The sequence below is a fragment of the Rhinolophus ferrumequinum genome, chromosome 16, assembly GCF_004115265.2.
Source record: "Rhinolophus ferrumequinum isolate MPI-CBG mRhiFer1 chromosome 16, mRhiFer1_v1.p, whole genome shotgun sequence".
NCBI lineage: Eukaryota > Metazoa > Chordata > Mammalia > Chiroptera > Rhinolophidae > Rhinolophus > Rhinolophus ferrumequinum.
In genome coordinates, this window is record NC_046299.1 from 24,195,736 (window position 1) to 24,208,143 (window position 12,408).

The 12,408-nt window shown below is 38.5% G+C and overlaps 1 long non-coding RNA gene across 1 annotated transcript in view; it reads left to right on the forward strand.

Moving 5' to 3' along the window:
* Positions 1–2,868, forward strand: part of LOC117036141 (uncharacterized) — a 63,317-nt gene extending 60,449 nt beyond the window's left edge. The window contains exon 5 of the long non-coding RNA XR_004425326.1: positions 1,821–2,868. This is a non-coding gene — a long non-coding RNA (uncharacterized LOC117036141). The remainder of the gene's footprint in view (positions 1–1,820) is intronic.
* The last annotated feature ends 9,540 nt before the right edge of the window (positions 2,869–12,408 follow it).

Consider the following 12,408-nt stretch of genomic DNA (forward strand, 5'->3'; position numbering starts at 1 on the left):
GCTATGGTTATTTTTTTGTGGAGAATATTACCGTATCCTACCAAATTCTAAAATATTTTCCCCTTCTCTTTCACTGGCTATTCTACTAGCTCTGATTTTAAGGCTGATCCATGACATAAATACAAAAACTGTTTGGAGGACAGAGTTAGAGTGACCGTGGTATATCAGGTATGCTTGTTCATTCATTGCAGTGCTCACAGGAGAAGAATGTCTCATTTTAGATTAGTTGAAAACAAAACAGAATATTTCACACGGTCCTTGGTTCTGACCTAGACAACCCTCTTATCTGTGCTAGAGAAGGTGTGCTTATCCTATTTTCAATTAAACAAAGCTAGAAGAGATATTTAATATCTTGGAGGAAAGAATTGGAATTCAAAAAGCTCTCAATAGTTTCCCAAGTTAGGATTAACAAATAAATGAAATTTGCCAGGGATACGTTTAAAGTCCCATGCTTATGTTCAAAATATTAATCTCAGAAACAAAGCATGGGAAAGATTTAGTTTAACAGTTCAAGTAAAAAAAGGCTATGAATTTTAGGTAACTGTAAGCTTAGCAAGTTGACAGCAGAGTGGCTGAGGAGTCACTGCCAAAACCGTAAATGTTTCTTTTTCTTCCTCCTGGAGGACATAGGCAAAATTATTTATGGATCAGTCAGTTCACCAATAAATATTTCCTGAGGAAAGTGCTGTGTAGAGCACATATAGAGACTAAGAGGAAGAATTCAAGGATCTTTCAAAAGTTTGATAGACAATGTATACATAGGAAATGAGGGCAGTAATGATAACATATTTGAATAGTGGTTTAATTTACCATGTTTAATTATTTCTATCATTTCTTGACTGATAGCTGCCCTATGGAGTCAATACACTTTAAAGATGAGAAAAATAAGGCTCAGAGAAATAAATCACTGATTCTCAAACATTTTGCTCTCAGGACACCTTTACACTCTTAAAATTATTGAGGTACCTCACACATGATTAAATCAAAATGGATCAAAGACCTAAATGTAAGAGCTAAGCTATAAAACTCTTAGAAGAAAACGTAAGTGTAAATCTTTGTGACTGACCTTTGATCAAACAATGATTTCTTAGATGTGACATCAAAAGCTTAAGCAACAATAGGAAAAATAGATAAATTGGTCTCCACTGAAATTTAAAAATTTTGTGCTTCAAAAGATACTATCAAGAAAGTGAAAAGACAACCCACAAAATGAGTAAAATATTTGCAAATTATATATCTGATAAGGGACTAGTATCCAGAATATATAAAGAACTCTTACAATTCAGCAATTTTAAAAGGCAATCTTATTTTTATTTTTATTTATTTTTTTGTCACATATATATATGAAATATATATATATATATGAAATATATATATATAAACATATATACATGTATATATGTTTATATATATACACATACATATATATTTCTTTTTACAAAGGCAAGTCATCCATTCACTTCGGAAATTGAAAATTCAAACATCTTTGGCTGTGCATTTTGGCTGAACCATCACTGATATATAGGACATGTTACCAGCCATGCATATGGTAGCTACAGAGTGAATGGAACAAACAGGACTTGTGTTTCATGGGGCCCAGTCTGTTGTCAGGTGTGTGTGTCGTCAGCACACACTGGAGGGAAAGGAGCCTCGATAAATTCCACCAACACTGGTAGCTGGAGTCTGTAATGAAGCCCCCTGTTCTGGCGTGGACCTCACCTGCCACCTGAGAGAAGAGGGTCTTCACAGCTGGGTGTGCATCTGTGTCAATAGAAGTCACACTCGGAATGAACAACAGTGTTCATTTTCTGTTCCTCCAGACACACACCTGTGTGTGATCCCAACCAAGGCAGCTGAACACGGATCACACCAGCCTTCACAATCCAGCTCCCCTGCCAACGTCCCCAAGAGCCTGAGGAACTTCTGAACCTGTGCGGCCAGATCCCAAATAAATGTGAAGATGCAAGGCAATCCAATTTTTAATTAGGTGAAGGATTTCTATAGACGTTTCTCCAGAGAAAATATGCAAATAGCCAATAAGCAATTAAAAGATGCTCAACATTGTTAGTCATTCGGGAAATGCCAATGCGTGGGAAGAAGAAGACATTTTTCGCTACCCTTTTAAGTTATTCTGCCTGGTCTAATAATTACATTGATGTGGGACAGATTAACAAAAGATAATAACCAAGTTTAATTATATACACCCATGTGGGAACCCCACGTACATGACAGGTTCAGAGACAGAAAGGTAAAATGAGGTGTATCTATAACATCCTGAGCTAAGGAACGAGGTCAGGAGGCTGGGGCTTCAGAGGGGGGGAAGGCCATTTGCAGAATGATAAGAAAAGCAGATTTTAGTAATTAGATCTTTGACACGCCCTATAGATAGGTCATAAAAAGTTATTTCTGGTGATAACTTTTATTGTGGGCAAGGCCTCAAATTTAAATTCTTTCAGGAAGAGGAAATAGTTTCTCCTGAGCCTGCAGGGTCTTGATTGCCTTCAGCTCAAAATAATCCACATGCCAAGTAGCACATCTTGGGGGGGCTTGTACTGAACCCCTTCACCAATCAAAATCATAATGAGATACCACTTCACACTCACTAGGATTGCTATAACGAAAAAAAACATACTAACAAGTGTTGGGAAGGATTCAAACAAATTGCAACCCTCATAAACTGCTAGTAAAAATGTAAAAGGGTGCTGCTACTTTGGAAAACTGACAGTTTTTGAAAGGTTAAACGTAGAGTTACCATATGACCCAGAGATTCCCCTAGGTATATATATCCAAGAGAACTGAAAATATATGTGCACACAAAAACTGATACATGTATGTTGATGCAGTATTATTTATAATAGCCAAACAAATATAACCAATCCAAATGTTCGTCAACTGACGGATGGGTCAACAAAATGTGGTATATCCATATAATGGAATATAATTCAGCATTTAGAAGAATGAAATAGTGATACATGCTGCAACGTGGATGAACCTTGAAAACATAAGGCGAAGTGAAAGAAGCCAGTCACAAAAGACTGCATATTTTATGATTCCGTTTATATGAATAGGGAAATCTATAGAGACAGAAGTAAAATAGTGAGTGGCTGCCTAGGAGTAGGTTGGGAGGGGTGTCACTGGGAGGGTATGAGAAATAATTGCTAGGAGTAGGAGGTTCTTTATGGGATAATGAAATGTTCTAAAATCGATTGTGATCATTGTTGCACAACTCCGTGAATATACTAAAAACCACTGAACTAGATACACTTTGGGTGGGTGAACATTATAGTGTATGAATTATATCTCAATAAAGCTGTTATAAAAAATTAAGGACTCTGAAGAGCTTTTGTTTGTGTGGGTTATTTCTATTAAACATTAACCATATTAGAAATTAAAACATAAATGTTTTAAATATTTATTTATTTGAAATAACAACAATAAACCTATTGCATGTTAACATAAACAAATAGCATAATAAATTTTTATGGAAAATAACCATATTTTTATAACAAAAATAATTTAGTGAGAGTAATGTTATTTTGCTATATTTTTACTAGTGTGTTTAATGTCTGACAATAGAAGATAGCTGAATTCTTGTATGTATTGCATTATGTTGTTTGGTCAAAGTATATGAAGAAAATCTAATCTCACACAGATATACAGTTGGAAAAGGAAAGAATATTTTAATAGCATTTTTAAAGATAATTGTGGATATTCTTTGATACTGTACTAAAACTCAACAAGTTGTAGTTTGTTAAAGGTTCATTACAATGTGGAATCTGAAACCAGATCAATGAACTTTTCATATTCTTTTACATTCGAATCCATTGGTCTCTCTTTCATTTTGAATGCACCTTTCATTCTTCTATGATTTTGTAACATTGTGCTTTGATTATTTGGAAAATTTTAGTTCACTGAGTTACGCAAATCTTCCAAAATGCTGACGTATTTCATTCTATAATATCAAAACATCACAGTTGTTAATATCACTACTGATTTCATCACATGAGTCTTTAATTGTTGGGAAGCTGTCAAACTCAGTGCCACTTGCAGGATTTCCCAAATTCTAATTTTTTCTTGAAAGCTCAAATTTTATCATTGGAACAAATATTGAGAGTTGTTTCCTAGAAGCAATGATCTACTATTCTAGAAAGTATCTGCCAAATACTCAAGTCTGAATATCTATAGTTTGCCTGTCATTCTTGCAACTAAAAATGATGTTATATAAAAAAAGTGGTTAATTCAACTCACAACTAAAATGATCTCACTGATGCTTTTTCTCAAGACCACCATTACTCTTTGATATATAACAGAAGTGTTTTATGCGTACTTCCTGTTTCATGACACAGAATTTGAAAAAAACATGTTCTCAAAGGTCAAGATTTAATATATAACTTTCACTTCTTTATCAAGAACACTTTTAAGTAAAACTTTATCAAGTTCTTTATCAAGAACACTTTTAAGTAAAACTGAACTCCCTCCAAGTGCGTGGCAATGAGGCATACAGTAACCACAAGTATGGTTTGGTGCTACTGCTTTGATTCCTGTCAAGGTGCAGAGAGTTTACCCACCATTACTTTGGTACAAATGTTAACATGATGGTGAAGAAAGGCTAATAACGGCTTAATATTATTATGAGACTTATTTTGGCTTTACAGATCCCCTGAAAGTTTCTTGGGGGATTTTTAGGGGTCCATGGATCACATGTTGAAAACCTCTGCAGTAAATGCTTCTCCCAAAGTCAAGCATCTAGAAAATAATAGAACCACTACTTGAAACTGGGTCCTATTGTCTCCTCCTCTAATGGTTTCTCCATTGTACAATCAAATGCCAAAATGAGTGTTACAGATATGAAGTATACTACAAACTTTTATTAAAACCAAATAATTAAATTTCTACTAGAGGCCTAGTTAGAAATTCAGTTAGTGGTTATCAGCCTGATCTGATCATTTTAAGTTCATCCAGCCCTTGTCATAAAGATAGCTTAAATAGATATTTTGAAATCATGAAGAGATAGAATACAGCTACTCGTAGAAGGGATACATTCATTCCATACACTGAAAATAAAACTCAACTCCTATCACCTTTGGTTAAAGGCCTTTCATGTACTTGAAATCATAGAATGTTAAAAGTAGGTGGAACCTAAGAGGTAATCAAGTCCATTACCTTACCACAATAGGAACCTCCTCCCAGCATCTGGGGCAGGTTGAACAATTCTGGTGAGGAGTGGCTTACCCTTCCCAAGACATCAGGAAAGCTCAAGTGATTTTGACTTGAAATCGAACCTGCTACCCCGTCCGTCCTCCTCCCCAACCCCAATATTCTCAGTCCCACAGTTTCACTCCTTTATTCAACCCTCAGGTGCAATAAGGAATAGGTCTATTTCCTCTCTATGGCATATTTTAAGTCAGCTACCCAGCCCCTCATAAACCTTCCCTTTTTCAGTCTAAAAATACTCATTTTTTTCGACTTTGTTTTTTGTATGGACCCACACCAGGGTTGTCTGTTTGGTTGGTTTTGGATTTGTTGTGGAGGGCCAGGTGGGATCTTTCCTTGACCTTCCCGGTCTTGCTTTCAGTCTCACCTCCTCTATACAGTGGTCCTGCGTCACCCTTCCCTTCTTCACTGATTGAGCCCTTCTTGTGTTCCAAGCACTATATTCTCTACTATCATTTAATTCCCAGAACAACCCTATAAAGTAGGTACCATCGACATCCCCCACCCCCTTTTTAAGGCATTACAGTTTGAGGATTTTTGGTAATTGTATACAGCTGTGTATGTAACTACCCCTGAAATCAAGATGTAGCATAGTTCCCTCATTCTAAAAAGTTTCCCCATGCCCTTTTGCAGTCACATGTGATTTTCTAAAAATGGAAGAATTTTGTACATACTACTTTTTTAACCTGAATGTCTCTCTTAGCAACATGTATTGAACATCTTTTGATGGCAGTTAATTTTACAACATAATTTTAATGTCCGCATAGTAGTCCATTAAATGTTTCATAATTTGTTTAACCAATGTCCTCTTGTCAGATATCTATGTTTTACAATGTCCTGCTCTGTTTTCCTGGAAGTATTTTTCTACTTCTATTATACTCGTCCCCCGTCCGCCACCCCCCCCAATCTGATACTTCTTAGTCTGTTTGCTAATTCTTTGTCTTCTTTCTACCTGTGAAATATTGGTACTTCCCAAGATTTTGTCCTTGAATCTTCTTACTCCTGTAATCCCTTCCTAAGTGATTGATTTTCTTCCTAGTTTCACTATGAACTCTTTGGATCACATCTCTATTTCTCTCCCAAACACCAAGATCCTTATTCCCTACTGTCTACTGGATATTATTTCCATGCGGATATTCTTCTTGCAACTCCAAACTCCACGTGGCAAACACTGAACTCCCATTCCCTTTCCAAAGTCTTTTATTATTATTCTTTTACCACCTGTTTCAGGTTGTGGAGGTAATGTCATCTTTGTTGCCTCTCCTCCCTCATCTCATATACCCAATCAATGAAGCGCTATTGATTTTACTCCAAAATGCCTCACGGTGTGTGCTCTTCCTTTCCATGTCCACCACTACCATCCTAGTTTTTAGATCCCAGGATCCCTAACTGATCTCCCAGCCCCTTATGCTGGTCCTCCTTTCACCTGCTCTTTCTGTTACCACCAGTTAACTTTCTGACACATGAAGGAGATGATTTTCTGCTTGTACTTGAAAAATACCTGACGTCTCTCTCTCTCTCTCTCTCGCTTAGGGAAGCAAGTCTAAGCTTCCCAAGCGGGCTTTCAAGGCTGCCTTTCTACTTTTCCCTCCTACTCTCCCACTCCACCTTCCTGCTCTGGTTACATCAGCCGTGAACATTCCTGAACGCACGTTCTCGCTTTTGCTCTATCCTTTGACTATCCAATCTTGAGTCTATCTTGCTGACTTTTTGCCTTCTGTCTCTTACGTGATAGGCGTTTGCACTGTTGCAGACAAAATAAAAAATCAGCCCTGCCCACTGGCCCCTGTCCTGGTTAGCAAGGTCTCACACCACCTGGAAGCAGTTGTGTATTAAGAACCCATAGGGATAATCTGAGTTAGGGAGGGGCTTGGCCGTCAGGGAGGCTAAAATGGCTCTTTACATTTCTTCAAAGCAGGGAAGCATTGGATCTGTGCAGGGAACAATGTTTTCTACTCCGATGTAAAACTCTCCTAGAGTTCGATAGAGCAGATGTCACACCAACTGAACGGTAGCTATTTCAGGATTTTCCCCCTTCCAGAGATTAGCACACTGAGCTAGATCTAGGAAAGCACAGCTCTGAGTCAGGCTCCCCTCCCCATAAGGGGCGACAGCCGACCTTACATTCAAAGAGAGAGAGGCTGTAAGGATAGCACCTCCTGATTGGAGCAGACGGAGTCAGACAAACTTGGGGGCTGCTGATTGGCTCCGGCTGGGTCAGGCGCTGTTGGGCTGTTGTAAATGTAAATAGCTCTGTGACCGACAGTAACCCCGGTGAGAGGGGGTGGAGAAGAAGGCTCTTCCTCTCCATTCATGTTTGCTACCAGCCAGGCCCAGACTGGCAAGCCCTGTAGCAGAGGGGGCTGGGCAGGACAAGGCGAGAGGTTGTGTCTTCGGCAGATCTTAAATTGAGCTGAGAGTTAAACACCCACCCGCAGGTCTGAGCCAGGGCTGGCAGTTTCCACACAGAGCTGCTTCCTTTCTGCGCTCAGTTTTGACTATAGAAGAGGGTTTAATGGCATGTTCTGTGCTAAGACGGAGGTGGTGGAGGACTCTAGGAGGGTAGTTTTATGGGGTAAGATTAATGGCTGCAGTGGGTGTGTCACAGGGAGATGGGAGCCTGTCTTCCCTTGTTCCTGGTGACACAGTCCTATTTGTTGAGAAGGCAAGAGTGGAGGCAGCATCTAAGACCAGAGGGGTTCCTGCTGCTCAGCTCTGCTGATGGCCGGTAGCCTTTCTACTAGAGGTGCAACTTCTTCCACCCTCTACTCCAGGGGAAAGGGAAGTCTGTGGGGACCGGAAATAGGAAGAAAGGAACAAATGGGTACATATTAAGAATAAAGGGTGACTTTCACACGTTGCTGGTGGGAATGTAAAATGCTGCAGCCACTGTAGAAAACAGTTTGGTGGTTCCACAAAAAGTTAAAGGTAGAATTGCCATATGACCCAGCTACTCCATTCCTAGGTATGCTTATACTACATCCAAGTGAGTTGAAAACAGGTACTCAAACATTTATATTTATATTAGTGTTCACAGCATCATTATTCACAATAGCCAAAAGGCAGAAACAACTCAAGTGTTCATCAACAGATGAACAGAGAACCCAACTGTGATATATCCATACAATGGAATATTATTCAGCAATAGAAAGGAGTGAAGCACTAAAATGTGGATGAACCTTCAAAGCATTATGCTCAGAGAAGGAAGCCAGACACACAAGGCCACCTGTTGTAGGATCCATTTACATGAACTACCCTGAATAGGTAAATCCATAGAGACAGAGAGGTGGTTGCCAAGGCCTGGGGGAGGGGAGAAAACATAGAACAACTGTTTAACAAGTACGAAGTTTTCTTTTGGGGTGATGAGAAGATTTTGGAATTAGATAGAAGTGGTGGTTGCGCACCATTGTGAATGGACTAAATGTCACTTTCAAATGGGTAATTTTGTGTTACGTAAAATTTGCTTTATTGAAAAGACTAAAGGGTGAATCCTTACTTCTGTCCACAATTCTCTAAGAAAGGAATAGGACTACAGTAATGAGCAATTCTGTGCCTTTCACTTTCACTTTCTTCTCATTGCTCATTTCCTTTCTTTGGGCACAACGTTTTCTAAAGCCCGGCACGGCCCTGGCTACTGACTGCTCCGATGGGAAATGGCCCGGAGAGAGAGGACCCCTTTGGCCCCTCTGAGACCATCGTAGCCTGGGCAGGGAGTCACAGTGAGTCAGCACTGCAGACACTCGGCCTTTGTGAGCTGTCTGTGGCCTGGGTGTAGCAGGCTGGGCAGGACTGGGTGGGGGAGGGACGGGCCTGGGTCCTGGAAAGGGGAAGGCTCTGCCTCCAGCAGCCCCAGTAGAGAATCTCAGCTCCTTAGAGCCTGCAATTAAGGCCTGTGGCATTTGCCCCAAGTCAGTGTTCAAGAATCAGCGCTTTGCCTGCCGCATTGAAAGTTAACTATAGGTCACCACTCCCACCGCCTGTGACATTTCGTACAGTTTGTCCCAGAGACAGAATTTAACACAAGGCATGAGCTCTTTCAATAATTTTATCAACTGATTGTTTAGGTGCAGAAGACATTTCTAAAAGAGAAAGATGCCCTTAAGGATCTCAAAACCCAACATGAGGGTAGAGAACTGTTTGGAAAAGTAGAGAGGAAATGTCAGGTATATTTCTGTGGTTTGAGAGGAGAGCCTCAAATTCAGGTGTTTGAATGTTAAAATGGGTCATCAAGTGGAGTGAGTGGGTTCTTCCGGAACAGAGGATACATCTGCAGTTTAGTTTGACTTTGCATAAATTTAGCTCCCTACCATTACAACCAGGCTTTGCCTCTGAGTATAATTGAGTATCACTGGGTATCTACTTGAGTATATGAGAGATTTAGGCATTCTGGGCGCATCTAGTTTGTCATCTCCACACCCAATATAGAGAGTGGTTAACTGACAGTTCTGGAGCTGGACCACAGCACCATTACTCTCTCACAGCTTATTTTCTCTCCAAGTAAACTCAGTTATCTCATCAATAAAACTGGGGTAATATTATCACCTGTCAAGCATTCAGTACAATGCCTGGCTATAGTAAATGGTGTTACTATAAATGTGTCCACAGGTCTGGTGCACTCAGAACTTGGATTTCCTGCCTCAAAAGGTTGTTAGATTTGTGTTTATGCCGTGGCCTCAACCCCTTTATCTAATGTAGAAAATGGTATACAGATTTTTCCAAGGACTTTGATATAGCAAGACTATCATCCTAGATTCTCTAGTGCCTAGCGGCTTTTCTCATGTTGCTGGTGTCTGTTCCCTTATAGTTTGAGAATAGAAACCATATCACTATATAAGTAAGAGAATATGGAGTGCTTCTTTTGATTATATTTGGGTGTGAATCTCAGCTATTTACAATGAATGGTAAAAACATTAAAACAGGGAATTATTTTCTCAGACTTTTTTATTGAGATATATTTCATATCCCATAAAATTACCCTTTAACGTGTATGACTTAGTAGTTTTTGCATATTCAGAGTTGTGCAAACATCGCAATGTGACTTTAGAACATTTTCATTATACCCAGAAAAAACCCAGGCCCACCAGCAGTCACTCCTCATTCCCTGCCCCCAGCCCCTGGCAACCACCAGTCTGCTTTCTGTTCCTGACATTTCATATAAATGGAATCATACAATATGTGGTCTTTTGTGTCTGGCCTCTTTCTAACTCTTTCCCTTAGAATAATATTTTCAAATTCAAAGTTCATCTATGTTGTAGAGGTATCAGTACTTCATTCTTTTTTTTTTTTTTTCCTGGCAAATTGTGTTTATCTATTCATCTCTTGATGGACATTTGGGTTCTTTCTACCTTTTGGTTACTATATATCAGGGGTGTCCAAACTTTTTTCAACGTTTTTCACCAAGGGCCATATGCGGTAAAATACACAGACAGCCGGGCCACTCCCTCGAGGTGAAGTACGTATTGCCTCACCTGCTTTATTTAAGTAAACTAAATCTATTTTTGGAATTTGCTGCGGGCCAATTAACAATGGATTGTGGACCACAGTTGGCCCGCGGGCCGCAGTTTGGACACTCCTGCTATATATTAATAGTATATAATTCTGCTATGAACTTGCATGTACAAGTTTTTGTGTGGACATGTTTTCAATTCGCTTGGGTACATACCTAGGAGAAGAATTGCTGAATCACATGGTAACTCTACATTTTAACTTTTTGAGGAACTGCCAAACTTTTTCCAAAGCAGCTGCACAATTTTAGATCCCCCCAGCAATGTATGAGAATCCCAATTTCTCTACACCCTCACCCACACTTGTTATTAACTGTCTTTTTTATTGTAACCATTCTAGTGAGTGTGAAGTGGTATCTCATTGTGGTTCTGATTGGCATTTCCTTGAGAACTAATAATGTTGATCATCTTTTCATGTGCTTATTAGTCATTTGTGTATCTTCTTTGGAAAAATGTCTATTCAAATACTTGCCTATTTTAAAATTGGATTTTTTTTAATTGTTCAGTTATAAGAGTTCTTTTTATATTTTGGATATTAGTTTCTTATCAGATATATGATTTGAAAATATATTCTCTCATTCTGTGGGTTGTCTTTTTACTTTCTCGGTAGTATCTTTTGAAGCACAGATTTTAAAATTTTGATGAAGTCCAACTAATTTTTTTTCTTTTGTTGCTTACATTTTTGGTGTCATATCTAAGGGTTAACAATTGCCTAATCAAAGATTATAGAGATTTATAGCTTCGTTTTCTCTTAGGGGTTTTATAATTTTTGGCTGATCCATATTTGTATATGATATGAGGTAGTGGGCCAATCTCATTCTTTTACATGTGGATTTCCAGTTGTCCTAACACCACTTATTGAAAAAACTATCCTCATTGAATTGTCTAGGCACCTTTGTCAAAATCAATTGACTATAAATGTATGGGTTTATTTCTATGCTGTCTATCCTATTCCACTGATGTATATGTCTTTCCTTATGACATTACTACACTGTCTTGTACTGACCTTTTGAAGTAATTTTGAAATCAGGAAATGCGAGTGTTCCAACTTTGTGCTTCTTTTTCAAGTTTGTTTTGGCTAGTCTGAGTCTTTTGAATTTCCCTATGAACTTGAGGATCAGCTATCAATTTATGTTAAACAAAAAGGCAGTTGGAATTTTGATAAAGATTGTATTGAATCTATAAATGAGTTTGAGTAGTATTACCAATTTAAGTCTTCCAATCAATGAACATGAGATTTCTTTCCATTATTTAGGCCTTTAATTTCTTTCAATAATACTTTGCAGTTTTCAATCTACCATTCTTATGCCCTTCTTTTGTTAGATTTATTCCTATTTATCTTATTCTTTTCGATGCTGCTATAAATTGAATACTTTTAACTTTATTTGCCTATTATTCATTGCTAGTTTATAGAAATACAATTGATTTTCGTATATTGATCTTACATCCTGCAACCTTGCTGAACATGTTTATTAGTTCTAATAGTTTTTTTTGTGTGTGTGGACTCTTTAGGATTTTTTTTATATACAAAATGATGCCATCTGCCTGCAGAGATAGTTTTACTTCTTCCTTTTCAATCTGGATGCCTTTTATTTCTTTTTATGCTCAGGCAGATATTTTTAGGGACTATCCTGGGTTTTCCTCTAGGAAGGAAGGAGAAAACAGGTGGCCATTGGCCATTAGGAATTTT